The following is a 15,612-nucleotide window of genomic DNA, read 5'->3' as shown; positions in this document are numbered from 1 at the left end:
CTTTATTCAAAAAGGAAGAGAGAGAGAAAGCAAAAATCTACAGACCAGTGAGTTGAACATCTGTCACAGGGAAAATGTTAGAAGATGTTATAACAGGGCACTTAGAAAAAATCAAGGTAAATCAGGCAGAGTCAAGACGTTTTAGTAAAAGGGACATCATGTTTAACCAATGTTATGGAGCTCTTAAGAAGAATAGCATGTGCTGTGGATAAAGGGGGACTGCTGGATACACAGTACTTAGATTTTGAGAATGTTAATCGTGCAGCGGGTAACATATTGACATGGATAAAAGACTGGCTAGCTAACATGAAAAAGAAAAAAGACATAAATGGGTCATATTCTGGTTGGCAAGATCCAGCGAGTGGTGAACCACAGGGATCAGTGTTGGGGCCTCAACATTTGGAATTTGTATAAGTTACTTGGATAAATGGACCGAAAGTATGGTTGCTCAATTTTCTGATGACACAAAGATAGGTGGAAAAGTAAGCTGTGAAGAGAGAATGAGGAGGTTACAAAGGGATATAGATAAGTTAAGTGAGTGGACAAAGATCTGGCAACTGGAATATAATGTTGGAAAATGTGAAATTTTCCATTTTTGTGCAGGAGGAATATAAAATAGAAACATATTATCTAAATGCTGTGAGATTACTAAGTTCTGAGATGCAGAGGGATCTTGGTGCCCTCGTGCATGAATTGTAAAAGGTTAGCATGCAAGTAAATAGGCACATGAATAGAATGTTGTCAATTATTGCAACGGGAATTGAATTCAACAGTCGGGAGATTATGCTTCAGTAATACAGAACATTCGTGAGACCACATCTAGAGTACTGTGTATAGTATTCGTCTCCTAATTTAAGGAAGGATGCAAATATGTTGGCAGCAGTTCAAAGATGTTTTGCACAAGTAATACCTTGAATGGGCTGGTTGTCTTGTGACGAAATACTGCACAGCCTAGGCTTTTATCCACTGGAGATGAGAAGAATAAGAGGCGACGTGATTGAAACATATAAGATTCTGAGACGTCTTGACAGGGTGGATGTGGAAAGGATGTTTTCCCTTGTGGGAGCAATTATAACAAAGGGGTCACTGTTGAATAATGAGGGATTGTGTATTCAAAACAGAGATAAGGAGATTTATTTTTTCTCTCAGACGGTCATGAGTCTTTGGAACTCCGTTGAAGTAGAGTCCTTTAATATTTTAAGGCAGAAGTAGAAAGATTTATGATAATCAATGTGATGAATGGTTATTGGGGTAGGCAGGAATGTGGAGTTGAGGTCACAATCAGATCAGCTACCATCTTGTTGAATGGTGGAGCAGGCCTGAGGGGCCAAGTGGCCTAATTCTGCTTCTAATTGGTATGTTCATATTGCTTTGCAAGCTCGTTTTGTACTTTCATTTAACTTACATTGCTTTTGCTTTTCAAGAGGTTATGACACTGCAAATACATGTTGCACTGCAAGTGGCTAAGGATGTTGCCTTGAAAGTGACAATCGCATTGCAAAACATCTTGTACGGAGCTTTTGTAATGTGAGAGTCTTTTGCTTTTCAAGGGGATATTACAATTCAAGGCAGATGAAGTTAGTGCAGTTGATGTGGTCTACATGGAATTTAGCAAGGCTTTTGACAAGGTCCCACATGACAGACTGGTTAAAAGAAATAAAACCCTATGGGATCCAGGAAATGCAGCAAGTTGGACACTAAAATTGCTCAATGGCAGCAAACAAAGTGTAATTGTTGACAGGTGTTTCAGTGACTGGAGGGCTGTTTCCAGTGGCATTCCGCAGGGCTGAGTGCTCGATACCCTGCTTTTTTGTGGTATATATTGATGATTCACACATAAATATGCGGTACATGATCCAGAAGTTGGCAGATGACACAAAGATTCGCCGTGTTGTAGATAGCGAGGACGGTAGCTGTGGGCTGCAGGAAGATATTGGTGGTCTGGTCAGATGGGCAGAAAAGTGGCAAATGAAATTCAACCTGGAGAAGTGTGAGGTGATGCACTGGGGGAGGTCGAACAAGGCAAAGAAATGCATGAATAAAGAGAAAACACTGAGAAATTCAAAAGAAGTGAGGGACATGGGAGTGAATGGTTACAGATCCCTGAAGGGAGCAAAACAGGTTGATAATGTGGTTAAGAAGGCATATGGAATCCTTTCCTTTGTTGGCTGAGGTATAGAATATCGAGCAGGGAGGTTATGCTGGAACTGTATAACTCATTGGTTGGGCCACAACTTGAGTATTGTATGCAGTTCTGGTCGTCTCATTACAGAAAGGATGTAATTGCACTAGAGAAGGTACAGAGGAGATTTACGAGGATATTGCCAGGACTGAAAAAATGCAGCTAAGAGTAAAGATTGGATAGGCTGGAGTTCTTCTCCTTGGAATAGAGAAGGCTGAGGTGAGATCTGATTGAAATGAACAACATTTTGAGGAGCCTGCATAGAGTGAAGGTGAAGGGACTTTTCACGTTAACAGCGAGGTCAACGACGAGGGGGCATAGATTTGAAGTGATTGGTAGAAAAAATAGAAGGGAGACGAGGAAAGATTGTTTTTAACCCGCAGGGTGGTGGTGGTCTTGAATTCACTGCCTGGCAGTTGAGGCAGAACACATTAAAACGTGCAAAAGAGGTTTGGATATGCACAAATTTACACCTCAAGTGCCTCAAGTGCCTTGTTCTGCAGGTCCCCCCCTGCAATAATTCCCCCCCCCCCGCAATAATTCCCCCCCCGCAATAATTTCCCCCCCCGCAATAATTCCCCCCCCGAAATTTATCCCCCCCCCGAAATTTATCCCCCCCCGCAATTAATCCCCCCCGCAATTATTTCCCCCCCCCCGCAATTGATCCCCCCCACAATTTATCCCTCCCCCGCAATTATTTCCCCCGCAATATATCCCCACCCGCAATATATCCCCCCCCCGCAATATATCCCCCCCCCGCAATTATTTCCACCCCCGCACTTATTTACACCCCCGCACTTATTTCACCCCCGCAATTATTTCCCCCTCCTCTGCAATTATTTCCCCCCCACTAAATTTCCTCCAACCGCAATTTATATCCACGATGTAAATTTTATCCCCTGCAATATTTCTCCCCCCCACACAACATTTCCGTTTTGTACAGACCCCCACCAAATCTAAATAATCCTCATCTACAGACCCCTATCTGATATCTCAAGTTAACTGACCCCCATCTAATACCCTCACTATCACCAGACCCAGGAACGGACCCCCATCTAATTATCCCCATCCAGGACCGAGTCCCATCTAGATACCCCCCCCCAGGAACAGACTCCCATCTAGATACCCCCCCCCCAGGACCGACTCCCATCTAGATAACCCCCCAGGAACAGACTCCCATCTAATTATCCCCATCCAGGACCGAGTCCCATCTAGATACCCCCCCCCCAGGACCGAGTCCCATCTAGATACCCCCCCAGGAACAGACTCCCATCTAGATACCACCCCCAGGAACAGACTCCCATCTAGATACCCCCCCCAGGACCGAGTCCCATCTAGATAACCCCCCAGGAACAGACTCCCATTTAGATACCCCCCCCCCCCCAGGACCGAGTCCCATCTAGATACCCCCCCCCAGGAACAGACTCCCATCTCGATAACCCCCCACAGGAACAGACTCCCATCTCGATACCCCCCCCCGCCCCAGGACCGAGCCCCATCTAGATACGCCCCCAGGAACAGACTCCCATCTAGATGCCCCCCCCAGGACCGAGTCCCATCTAGATACCCCCCCAGGAACAGGCTCCCATCTCGATAACCCCCCACAGGAACAGACTCCCATCTAGATACCCCCCCCAGGACCGAGTCCCATCTAGATAACCCCCCAGGAACAGACTCCCATTTAGATACCCCCCCCCCCCAGGACCGAGTCCCATCTAGATACCCCCCCAGGAACAGACTCCCATCTCGATAACCCCCCACAGGAACAGACTCCCATCTCGATACCCCCCCCCCCCCCGCCCCAGGACCGAGCCCCATCTAGATACCCCCCCAGGAACAGACTCCCATCTAGATGCCCCCCCCCCAGGACCGAGTCCCATCGAGATACCCCCCCCAGGAACAGGCTCCCATCTCGATAACCCCCCACAGGAACAGACTCCCATCTAGATACCCCCCCCAGGACCGAGTCCCATCTAGATGCCCCCCCCCCCAGGAACAGTCTCCCATCTAGATACCCCCCCAGGAACAGGCTCCCATCTAGATGCCCCCCCCCCAGGACCGAGTCCCATCTAGATACCCCCCCAGGAACAGGCTCCCATCTCGATAACCCCCCACAGGTACAGACTCCCATATAGATACCTCCCCAGGACCAAGTCTCATCTAGATACCTCCCCAGGACCGAGTCCCATCTAGATACCCCCCCCAGGAACAGACTCCCATCTAATTATCCCCATCCAGGAACAGACTCCCATCTAGATACCCACCCAGGAACAGACTCCCATCTAATTATCCCCATCCAGGAACAGACTCCCATCTAGATACCCACCCAGGAACAGACTCCCATCTAGATACCCACCCAGGAACAGACTCCCATCTAGATACCCCCCCCCCCCCAGGAACAGACTCCCATCTAGATACCCCCCCCCAGGAACAGACTCCCATCTAGATACCCCCCCCCAGGAACAGACTCCCATCTAGATACCCCCCCAGGAACAGATTCCCATCTAGATACCCCCCCCCAGGAACAGACCCCCATCTAATTATCCCCATCCAGGACCGAGTCCCATCTAGATACCCCCCCCCAGGACCGAGTCCCATCTAGATACCCCCCCCAGGAACAGACTCCCATCTAGATACCCCCCCCAGGACCGAGTCCCATCTAGATACCCCCCCAGGAACAGACTCCCATCTAGATACCACCCCCCCAGGACCGAGCCCCATCTAGATACCCCCCCCAGGAACAGGCTCCCATCTCGATAACCCCCCACAGGAACAGACTCCCATCTAGATAACCCCCCAGGACCGAGTCCCATCTAGATAACCCCCCAGGACCAAGTCTCATCTAGATACCTCCCCAGGACCGAGTCCCATCTCGATAACCCCCCACAGGAACAGACTCCCATCTAAATATCCCCCCCAGGAACAGACTCCCATCTAAATATCCCCCCCAGGACCGAGTCCCATCTGGATACCCCCCCCCAGGGACAGACCCCCATCTAGATACCCCGCCGGGGACAGACCCCCATCTAAATACATCCCCAGGGACAGACCCCCATCTAAATACATCCCCGGGGACAGACCCCCATTTAAATACATCCCCGGGGACAGACCCCCATCTAGATACATCCCTGGGGACAGACCGCCATCTAAATACATCCCCGGGGACAGACCCTCATCTAAATACTAACCCCAGGGACAGACCCCCATCTAAATACCCCCCCCCCCCCGGGACAGACCCCCATCTAAATACTAACCCCGGGGACAGACCCCCATCTAAATACTAACCCCGGGGACAGACCCCCATCTAAATATACCCTTATAATACCCCTATTACAAATACCTGACTGGAACAGACCCCCATCTAAATACTAACCCCGGGGACAGACCCCCATCTAAATACTAACACCGGGGACAGACCCCCATCTAAATAAATCCCCGGGGACAGACCCCCATCTCAATACATCCCCGGGGACAGACCCCCATCTAAATACTAACCCCGGGGACAGACCCCCATCTAAATAAATCCCCGGGGACAGACCCCCATCTAAATACATCCCCGGGGACAGACCGCCATCTAAATACTAACCCCGGGGACAGACCCCCATCTAAATACTAACCCCGGGGACAGACCCCCATCTAAATCCAGACCCCCATCCAAATTAATCCCCGGGGACTGACCCCTATTTAGATAGCCCACCCGGGGGCAGACCCCCATCTAATTATACCCTTATAATACCCCTGTTACAAATACCTGATGGGAACAGACCCCCATCTAAATACTAACCCCGGGGACAGACCCCCATCTAAATACTAACCCCGGGGACAGACCCCCATCTAAATACTAACCCCGGGGACAGACCCCCATCTAAATACTAACCCCAGGGACAGGCCCCCATCTAAATACCCCCCGCCCCGGGACAGATCCCCACCTAAATACTAACCCCGGGGACAGACCGCCATCTAAATACTAACCCCGGGGACAGACCCCCATCTAAATACTAACCCCGGGGACAGACCCCCATCTAAATACCATCTGAATATGCAGAGACAGAAAGAGGTGGAGGGGCAGAGATACAAAGTAAGATGTGTTCACAGAATGGAGAGGGGTGTCCCGGGACAGGTCGGAGGGAAATGCAGAGATAATCTTGCAGGAAAGGAGGAGCAGAGATGGAAAGATTCAGGGATTTGGAAGTGAGTGAGAGAAGAAATGGACTGAGAGAGAGACAGATAAAGATGCAGAGAGTCGCAGAAAGAGAATGACAATGGAAACCTGTGAGACTCCAGAGAGAGGCAAAGATAGAAAGGATGTTGAGAGATACAGAGATAGGGATTTAAAGATGTGAAGAAACAGAGTTAGGAACAAAGAGGAAGGTGCAGGGAACAAGTTGCAGCAAGAGATGGAGAGAGGGAAATCTATGGGATTACAGTGACTGTTCTGGAGCAGCGATTCCCAAACTATTCCCTTCGGAGCACCATCCAGCCCCCTCCCTTGTGGTTAAAATAAAATCCACAGACCCCCGAAAACACAAAATCAAAATACTGCAGATGCTGGAAATCTGAAATAAAAACTGTTCTGGAATTACTGAGCATTTCCAGCACTTTGTTTTTCTATCAGCCCCGAAATCACACAGTCTTCTTTTCTGGATCTAGAAATTAATTTGACAATGACAAATATATTTTTATTATTACTTTCCCTCTCCGGTTAAAGCTCTTGTCGGAGAATTCCACGTGGCCAAAAGATTCTCCCTCTGCATCATCACAGCTGCAGCTTCCGAAAAGATTCTCCTTGGGAATAAGAGAAATAAAATTGATTCAAACAAAGCAAAGCATTTTTGCACAGAAATAAAACACAGCGAGAGCCCAGGACTCTCTCTCCAACTCACTGACATAAAACAATCTCTCAGTGACTTACAAACACATCCCCTGACACAGAGCCAGAGACTGGGAAGTGTAGATGTGTTTACTCTGTCATTTCCTGCTGTCTCTCTCTCTCCCTCTCTCTCTCTATTTCTCTCTGTGTGTCTCTCTACATCTGTTTCTGCCTCATTGTAAAAGCACACAAACACTGGTGACCCCCATCCCCTCTCCTGTAGAAGGATAGAGAGAGAAATCCACATTCCCATCCCTGAAAATCTGAATTCAAATGGTCCCCCGGTGTTTCATTTCACTGTCAAATTCAGCCCACAGCCTAAAACACCAGCAATATTCGGGAATGAGAACAAGCCTTTACAAACCTTCACATTTCACCCATTTCATTGCTGATTCACAGAAGCATTTGACACTCAATGAATCAATTTTTAAAGTGCTCGTCACTGTTGCAACGTTGGAAATGCTGTCGGCCATTGATGCACAGCAAGATCCCACAAGCAGCAGTCTGATAACAGTGGGCTACCCCTTCTCCGCCCCCTCTTGATTCCCTCCATGTTTCCCTCACTCTCCTGCATCTCTCTCCCTCCTGTTACTCTCATTCAGAGAGACAGATGGAGAGAGAGAGAGAAATTCACGTCACTGCCCAAAACACCAGCATTATTCGGGAATTATACCGGCTTCAAGCTCCGGACTTAAATTCCAGGCCTTCAGGAGAGCTTTACACACAATGAATTCACTTCTAAAATGCACTCACTGTCACAATGCAGGGAATTCTGCAGGCAAGCTGTGCACAGCAAGATCCCAGCAATGGTGACACTTCAAAATTCAGTTGACCAAGATTTTGAGTGTGGATTTCTCTCTCTGTCTTTCTCCATCTTTCCCTGCCTTCCCTCCCTCATCCACACTCCGCCTGTCTCTCTCTCTCTCTCTCTCTGATTTACCTGCCACCTCCAGCTGTTTCTCTCTCCCTCTTTTTCTCTCCATCTGTTCCTGCCTCAGTGTTGTAATGTAAGAATTGATGCAGGGAATGTATGCACAGCAGGATCCCACAATGTGATCATAGCCAGATATCCTATCACAGTCCTCTGAAAATGCTGAACTCCATCTTTAAACTTTTCGCAAGCCTTTATACAGCTTCACGTTCAGCTCTTGTAATTATTGGCCCTCAGGAGCAGTTGAGAATCAATGAACTAATTTTTAAAGTGGTCCTCACTGTTACAATGCAGGAAACCTGTAGGCAATCTGTGCACAGCAAGATCCCAAAGGCAACAATATGCTAATATGCAGATAATCTGTTTTCAGTGATGGAAGTTTCGAGAAATCAGAGGGAGGGACATTCCTGCAGTTTGAAAATCTCAAACACCCCTCCCCCTGTCTTTCTCCTGCTCCCTCCCCCCTGCACCCCATCCACATCTGTTTCTTTTTCTCTCGATCTGGGATTTAATCTAGATTGAAACGTCCGCTGAAATGTTTCTGTCACCGTTTAAAATAACCACACGTCACATTCGATTCATAGAGAGATACAGCACTAAAACAGGCCCTTCGGCCCAACACTGACCATCAGCCACCCATTTATACTAATCCTACATTAATGCCATTTTTCCCCCTCTCACATCCCCACCTTCCCTCAATTCTCCGACCACCTACCTACACGAGGGGCAATTTTTATAATGGCCAATTTACCTATCGACCCGCAAGTCTTTGGCATGTGGCAGGAAACCAGAGCACCCGGAGGAAACCCACACGGAGAACTTGCAAACTCCGCACAGGCAGTACCCAGAACCCAACCTGGGATGCTGGAGCTGTGAGGCTGCGGTACTAACCACTTAGCCGCTGCAGGAAAGTCCCTCCCTCTGCGATCCCGAAACTTACATCACTGAAAACACATTATCTGTATATCATCATATTGCTGCCTGTGGGATCTTGCTGTGCACACATTGTGGCACCTATTGATTAATGGTTAAAATAGAGAAAGTGCGGGGGAGAGAAAAGCAGAGGAAGATGGAGAGAAAACAGAGAAATCCACACTACACCCTCAGGAAGGTGAATTTTAAAGTGTCCTCATTACTGTGCAGGAAATGCTTAAGGGCACGAGATGCACAGCAAGATCCCACGAGCTGCAATGTGATAAAAGCTAGAGTTCAGTCCCCAGAAAGTGCAAAACTCCCTCTTTAAACTGGGAACAAGCTGCTGATTTTGTCTCACCATTTCAAATAACGACAAATCACATTGCTGTGTGTGGCATGTTTTTAGTTAAATTTATTAAAGGTTTAATTGGAGAAGGTGAGTGTGAAACCGAGACAGAGAAGAGAAAGCATGGGGGGAGATAGAGACACAGGGAAAGAAGGTGGAGACAGAGAGAAAGCTCAGACCTACAGTAAAATGAATTAAAATGGGCACTGTGCATCTTATTTAACTGTTAGCTTCATAGCATTGACCAAAACACCAGCAAACCTCACAGACAGGGCTGGAAGGAGCAAGGGGCAAATGGGACTCCCTCCTGGGGCTGCTCCTTTAACCCCAGGCTTTCAATCTGTATAAAACACCAGGAGCCCCAATCCAACATGAAATGGTTAACCCAGGGCCCCAGAGAGGAAATTAAACCTCAGGCTAATAAACAGACACAACTCACGTGGGCCCTTTGGGTGCAGCCTGTGGACAAGGCCTCAGTCCGTCCCCTCTGGAGGAAGCTCCTGTCCAAGGATTCCTCGTCCCAAACTTTCCCTCTTTTCACCTTCACCGTGCAGTTTTCAGAAAGAAATTTCCTAAGGCAAGAGGGTGGGGGAGAGAAAATTGATGAAAAGGCATTGTTAAACAAAATAGCACAGCAAGAGCCCAGGAATTGCCCTCGGTTACACAGACACTCTCTCAGCAACACCCAAATACAAACAAATCACAGTTAATAAACCAGAGGATAAAAGGATTGTGACAGCAACCTCCACCTCTGTGTGTGTGTGTGTGTGTGTGTCTGTCTCTGTATCTCTCTCTGTTCCTGTCACATTCGTCCCCTGTCTCTCTTTCTCTTTGTCCATATCTGTTCTTGTCCCTCTATCTCATATGTAATGTTGACTGAAAATAGCTGTGAAATATTTCTGTCTCACCATTGAAAACAACAACAAATCACACAGCTGTGTGTGTTTTTAACTATTAAAGGTTTAAAGAGAGAGACAGAGAGAGAAATCGAAACTCAGAACTTCAGTCAAATGAACTGAAATGAATCGGGAACATTTGACACTCAGTGAATTGTTTGTTAAAGTGTTCGTCACTGTTGCAATGTTGGAAACACTGAATGCCATTTGTGCACAGCAAGAGCCCACAATTTCATTTCACCCTCAAATTCACGGCACTGCCCAAAACACCATCATTACTCGGGAATTATACCGGCTTCAAGCTCAGGACTTTAATTCCAAACCTTCAGATAATGCAATTATGCAGATAATCTGTTTTTAGTGCACAGAAAGATCCCAGCAATGGTGACACTTCAATATTCAGTGTACCAAGCTTTTGAGTGTGGATTTCTCTCTCTCTCTCTCTCTCTCTCTCTCTGTCTTTCTCCATCTTTCACTGCATTCGCTCCCTCACACACACTCTGCCTGTTTTAACCTGCCACCTCCAGCTGTTACTCACTCTCCCTCTCTTTCTCTCCATCTGTTTCTGCCTCAGTGTTGGATGAAGGAATTGATGCAGAGAATGTATGCACAGCAGGATCCCACAATGTGATCATAGCCAGATATCCCATCACAGTCCTCAGAAAATGCTAAACTCCATCTTTAAACTTAGAACAAGTCTTTATCCAGCTTCACGTTCAGCTCTTGTAATTATTATAAAATTCTTGTAAAAACACAGAGAAATTCACATTCAGACCCTCAGGAAGCTGAATTTTAAACTGTTGTCATGGACAAAATGCTGGAGGGCGCTATAAGCACAGCAAGATCCCACAAGCAGCAATGTGATAATAGCCAGATTTCAGTCCCCAGAAAGAGCAAATCCCTCTTTAAACTGGGAACAAGCTGCTGATTTTGTCTCACCATTTCAAATAACGACAAATCACATTGCTGTGTGTGGCATGTTTTTAGTTAAATTTATTAAAGGTTTAATTGGAGAAGGTGAGTGTGAAACCGAGACAGAGAAGAGAAAGCATGGGGGGAGATAGAGACACAGGGAAAGAAGGTGGAGACAGAGAGAAAGCTCAGACCTACAGTAAAATGAATTAAAATGGGCACTGTGCATCTTATTTAACTGTTAGCTTCATAGCATTGACCAAAACACCAGCAAACCTCACAGACAGGGCTGGAAGGAGCAAGGGGCAAATGGGACTCCCTCCTGGGGCTGCTCCTTTAACCCCAGCCTTTCAATCTGTATAAAACACCAGGAGCCCCAATCCAACATGAAATGGTTAACCCAGGGCCCCAGAGAGGAAATTAAACCTCAGGCTAATAAACAGACACAACTCACGTGGGCCCTTTCGGTGCAGCCTGTGGACAAGGCCTCAGTCCGTCCCCTCTGGAGGAAGCTCCTGTCCAAGGATTCCTCGTCCCAAACTTTCCCTCTTTTCACCTTCACCATGCAGTTTTCAGAATGAAAATTCCTCAGGGGAAAAAAGAAGAAAATTGGATTAAAATACAAAGCGAAGACATTTTTAAACAAAATTGCATAGCAAGAGCCCAGAGTTTCCTCTCTCAGTTACACAGACAATCAGCAATATTCAAATACAATCAAATCACAGTTATAAAGCAGATTGAGACAGAGAGAGCACAAACACAGATACACAGACACACACACTGAATCAGACTGGGGAATGTGTCCACTCTCTGCAGACAGAGAGTGAAAGGTGGGTTTTGTGATTGGAACTGAGATCTTCAAACCCAGTTTATATCCTGAGTGAGCTGTTTGCAAACTCCACCCCTTGAGCGTTTGACATGTTGGGCTGTCTCTCAATCTCCTGCCTCGGGGGGCGGGGGAGGGGGCCTGTCCATTGATATTTTAATCCCAGGACAGGACCTTCCTGACTTTTACAGTCCATTGATATGTTAATCCCAGGACAGGACCTTCCTGACTTTTACAGTCCATTGATATGTTAATCCCAGCACAGCAATGCTTTCAGACATCTCTTAGTTCATTTTAAACCTTTAATTCTTTCCCTGCAGTTTCAAAATATCAAACACTGATCCAAACCTCCCCCCTCAAACCCTCACACTAAACCCACAAAAAAGACAGAGGCGCAAGGGAAGAGCCAACTGTGTAACAGCCCCGACAATCACATTTCTCTGCAGCACCTGTGGAAGAAGAGCTTGTCACTCTAGAATTGGCCTTTATAGCCACTCCAGGCGCTGCTCCAAACACCACTGATCCACCTCCAGGCACTTACCCATTGTCTCCCGAGATAAGGAGGCCAAAGAAGAAACCCACAATACAGGACTGGGCAGATAATGGGGATTGTTACTGAGGTTGTGTTTGGGGATTTTTACTGACATCAGTGTGGATTTTAAAGTGTGTCTCCCCTTCCCTCACATCTAAAGTCTCTCAGTGTTGTTGTTGTGTGTTGACAGCTTTTCCAGTGTCCAGTCCCTTTCAACATTTAATAAAATCTGTGGAACACAAAGAAATGTAAAGTTTCTCCCACAAGCTGTTTTGTCCTCCCTCTTTCACTGTCTTTCTCTGTCACTGCCCTATCTCTCTCTCTGTCTCTCTCAGGACTGGGCAGACACTGGGGATTGTTACTGAGGTTCTGCTGGTCATTTTTACTGACATCCGTGTGGATTGTAAAATCTGTCTGTGTGTGTCTGTGTGTGTGTGTGTCTGTGTCTGTGTGTGTTGGTGTGTGTGTGTGTGTCTCTGTCTGTCCCTTTATGTCTGTGTGTGTCTGGATGTGTGTGTGTGTGTGAGAGAGAGAATATCAGGGTCACCTTGCTCCATCTCTATCTGTCCTCCTCTCTCTGTTTCTCCTTCTCTCTCCCTCTCTCAATCCGCCTCTCTCATAGAAACATAGAAAATAGGAGCAGGAGCAGGCCATTCGGCCCTTTGGGCCTGCTCCGTCATTCAATAAAGATCATGACCGATGGTCTAATTCAGTACCCTGTTCCCACTTTCTCCCCATACCCCTTGATCCCTTTGACATTAAGAAATATATCTCTCTCCTCCATGAATATATTTAATGACTTGGCCTCCACTGCCTTCTGCGGTAGAGAATTCCACAGGTTCACCACCCTCTACCCCATCCATCTCTCCCCCTCTATCTCCGTCTCCACCCTCTATCTCCGTCTCCACCCTCTATCTCCCTCTCCCCCCTCTATCTCCCTCACACCCTCTATCTCCCTCACACCCTCTATCTCCCTCTCCCCCTCTATCTCCCAATCCCCCTCTATCTCCCTCACCCGCTCACTCTCCCTCACCCCCCCCTCTATCTCACTCTTCCCCTCTATCTCACTCTCCCCCTCTATCTCACTCTCCCCCCTCTATCTCCCTCTCCCCCTCTATCTCCCTCTCTCCCTCTATCTGTCTCTCCCCCCTCTATCTCCCTCTCCCCCTCTATCTCCCTCTCCCCCTCTATCTCCCTCACACCCTCTATCTCCCTCACACCCTCTATCTCCCTCTCCCCCTCTATCTCCCAATCCCCCTCTATCTCCCTCACCCGCTCACTCTCCCTCACCCCCCCCTCTATCTCACTCTTCCCCTCTATCTCACTCTCCCCCTCTATCTCACTCTCCCCCCTCTATCTCCCTCTCCCCCTCTATCTCCCTCTCTCCCTCTATCTGTCTCTCCCCCCTCTATCTCCCTCTCCCCCTCTATCTCCCTCTCCCCCTCTATCTCCCACACCCCCTCTATCTCACACACACCCTCTATCTCCCTCTCCCCCTCTATCTCACACACACCCTCTATCTCCCTCTCCCCCTCTATCTGTCTCTCCCCCTCTATCTCCCTCTCTCCCTCTCCCGCTCTCTCTCCCTCTCCACCCTATCTCCCTCTCCCCCTCTATCTCCCACTCCCCCTCAATCTGTCTCTCGCCCTCTATCTCACACACCCCAAATATCTCCCTCTCCCCCTATATCTCCCTCTCCCCCATCTGCCCCCTATATCTCCCTCTCCCCGTCTCTCTCCCTCTGCCCCTCTCTCTCCCTCTGCCCCTCTCTCTCCCTTTACCCCTCTATCTCACTCCCCCCTCTATCTCACTCGTCCCCTCTATCTGTCTCTCCCCCCACTATCTCACATACCCCCAATCTCTCCCTCTCCCCCTATATCTCCCTCTCCCCCCTCTCTCTCCCTCTGCCCCTCTATCTCACTCTGCCCCTCTATCTCACTCTCCCCCTACATCTCCCTCTCCCCCCTCTGCCCCCTATATCTCCCTCTCCCCGTCTCTCTCCCTCTGCCCGTCTCTCTCCCTCTGCCCGTCTCTCTCACTCTCCCCCTCTATCTCACTCTCCCCCTCTATCTCACTCTCCCCCTCTATCTGTCTGTCTCTCCCTCTATCTGTCTGTCTCTCCATCTATCTGTCTGTCTCTCTCCCTCTATCTGTCTCTCTCCCTCTATCTGTCTCTCCCCCCTCTATCTCACTCTCCCCCTCCTCCTGACACTCACTCTCTCTCCATCTACCTCTGTCTCTGCCACTCTCTCTGTCTCTCTCTCTGTCCCTCCTTCTGTCTTTCCCTCTCTATCTCTATGTCTTTCTCCTTCTATCTCTCTCTCTGTCGCTCTATCTTAATCTCTCTCTCTGTGCCCCTCCATCTGCCTTTTCCTCTCTGTCTCTCCCTCTCTCTCCTTCTATCTGTGTGTCTCTCTCTCTCTCTGTCTCTCCATCTGACTTTCCCTTTCTGTCTCTCCCTCTCTCTCCATCTCTCTGTCTCTGCCTCTCTCTCTGTCCCTCCATCTGTCTTTCCCTCTCGGTCACTACCTCTCTCTCCTTCTATCTCTGTCTCGCTCTCTGTTCCTCCAAATGTCTTTCGCTCTCTGCCAATCCCTCTCTCCTTCTCTCTGTCTATCCCTCTCTCTCCTTCTCTCTCTCTCGGTCCCTCCATCTGTATTCCCCCCCCCCCCCACCACCTGTCACTTCCTCTCTCTCCTATCTATGTCTCTCGCTCTCTATCCCTCCATCTATCCTTCCCTCTCTGTCACTCCATCTCTCTCCTTCTCTCCCTTTCTCTCCCTTACTCTCTCTCTCTGTCTTTCCATCTGTCTTTCCCTTTCTATCACTCCCTCTCTCTCTCCTTCCATCTCTGCCTCTCTCTGTCTCTCCATCAGTCTTTCCCTTTCTGTCACTCCCTCTATGTCCTTCTATCTCTCTCTCTCTCTCTATCCCTCCATCAGTCCTTCCCTCCCTGTCACTCCATCACTCTCTCTGTCTCTCAGTCTGTCCCTCTATCTGTCTTAGCCTCCCTGACACTCCCTCTCTCTCCTTCTATCTCTGTATCTCTCTGTCTCTCCATCTGTTTTTTCCTCTAACCCCTCTCTCCTTCTCTGTCACTCCCTCTCTCTCCTCCTCTCTCACTCTGTCCCTCCATCCGTCTTTCCCTCCCTGTCACTCCCACTCTCTCCTATCTCTGTCTTTCTCTCTGTCTTTCCTTGTG

This window comes from Heterodontus francisci, unplaced genomic scaffold (genome assembly GCF_036365525.1).
Source record: "Heterodontus francisci isolate sHetFra1 unplaced genomic scaffold, sHetFra1.hap1 HAP1_SCAFFOLD_152, whole genome shotgun sequence".
NCBI classification, from domain to species: Eukaryota; Metazoa; Chordata; class Chondrichthyes; order Heterodontiformes; family Heterodontidae; genus Heterodontus; species Heterodontus francisci.
The sequence above is the reverse complement of the archived record's forward strand: the minus strand, read 5'-3'. Positions refer to the sequence as shown.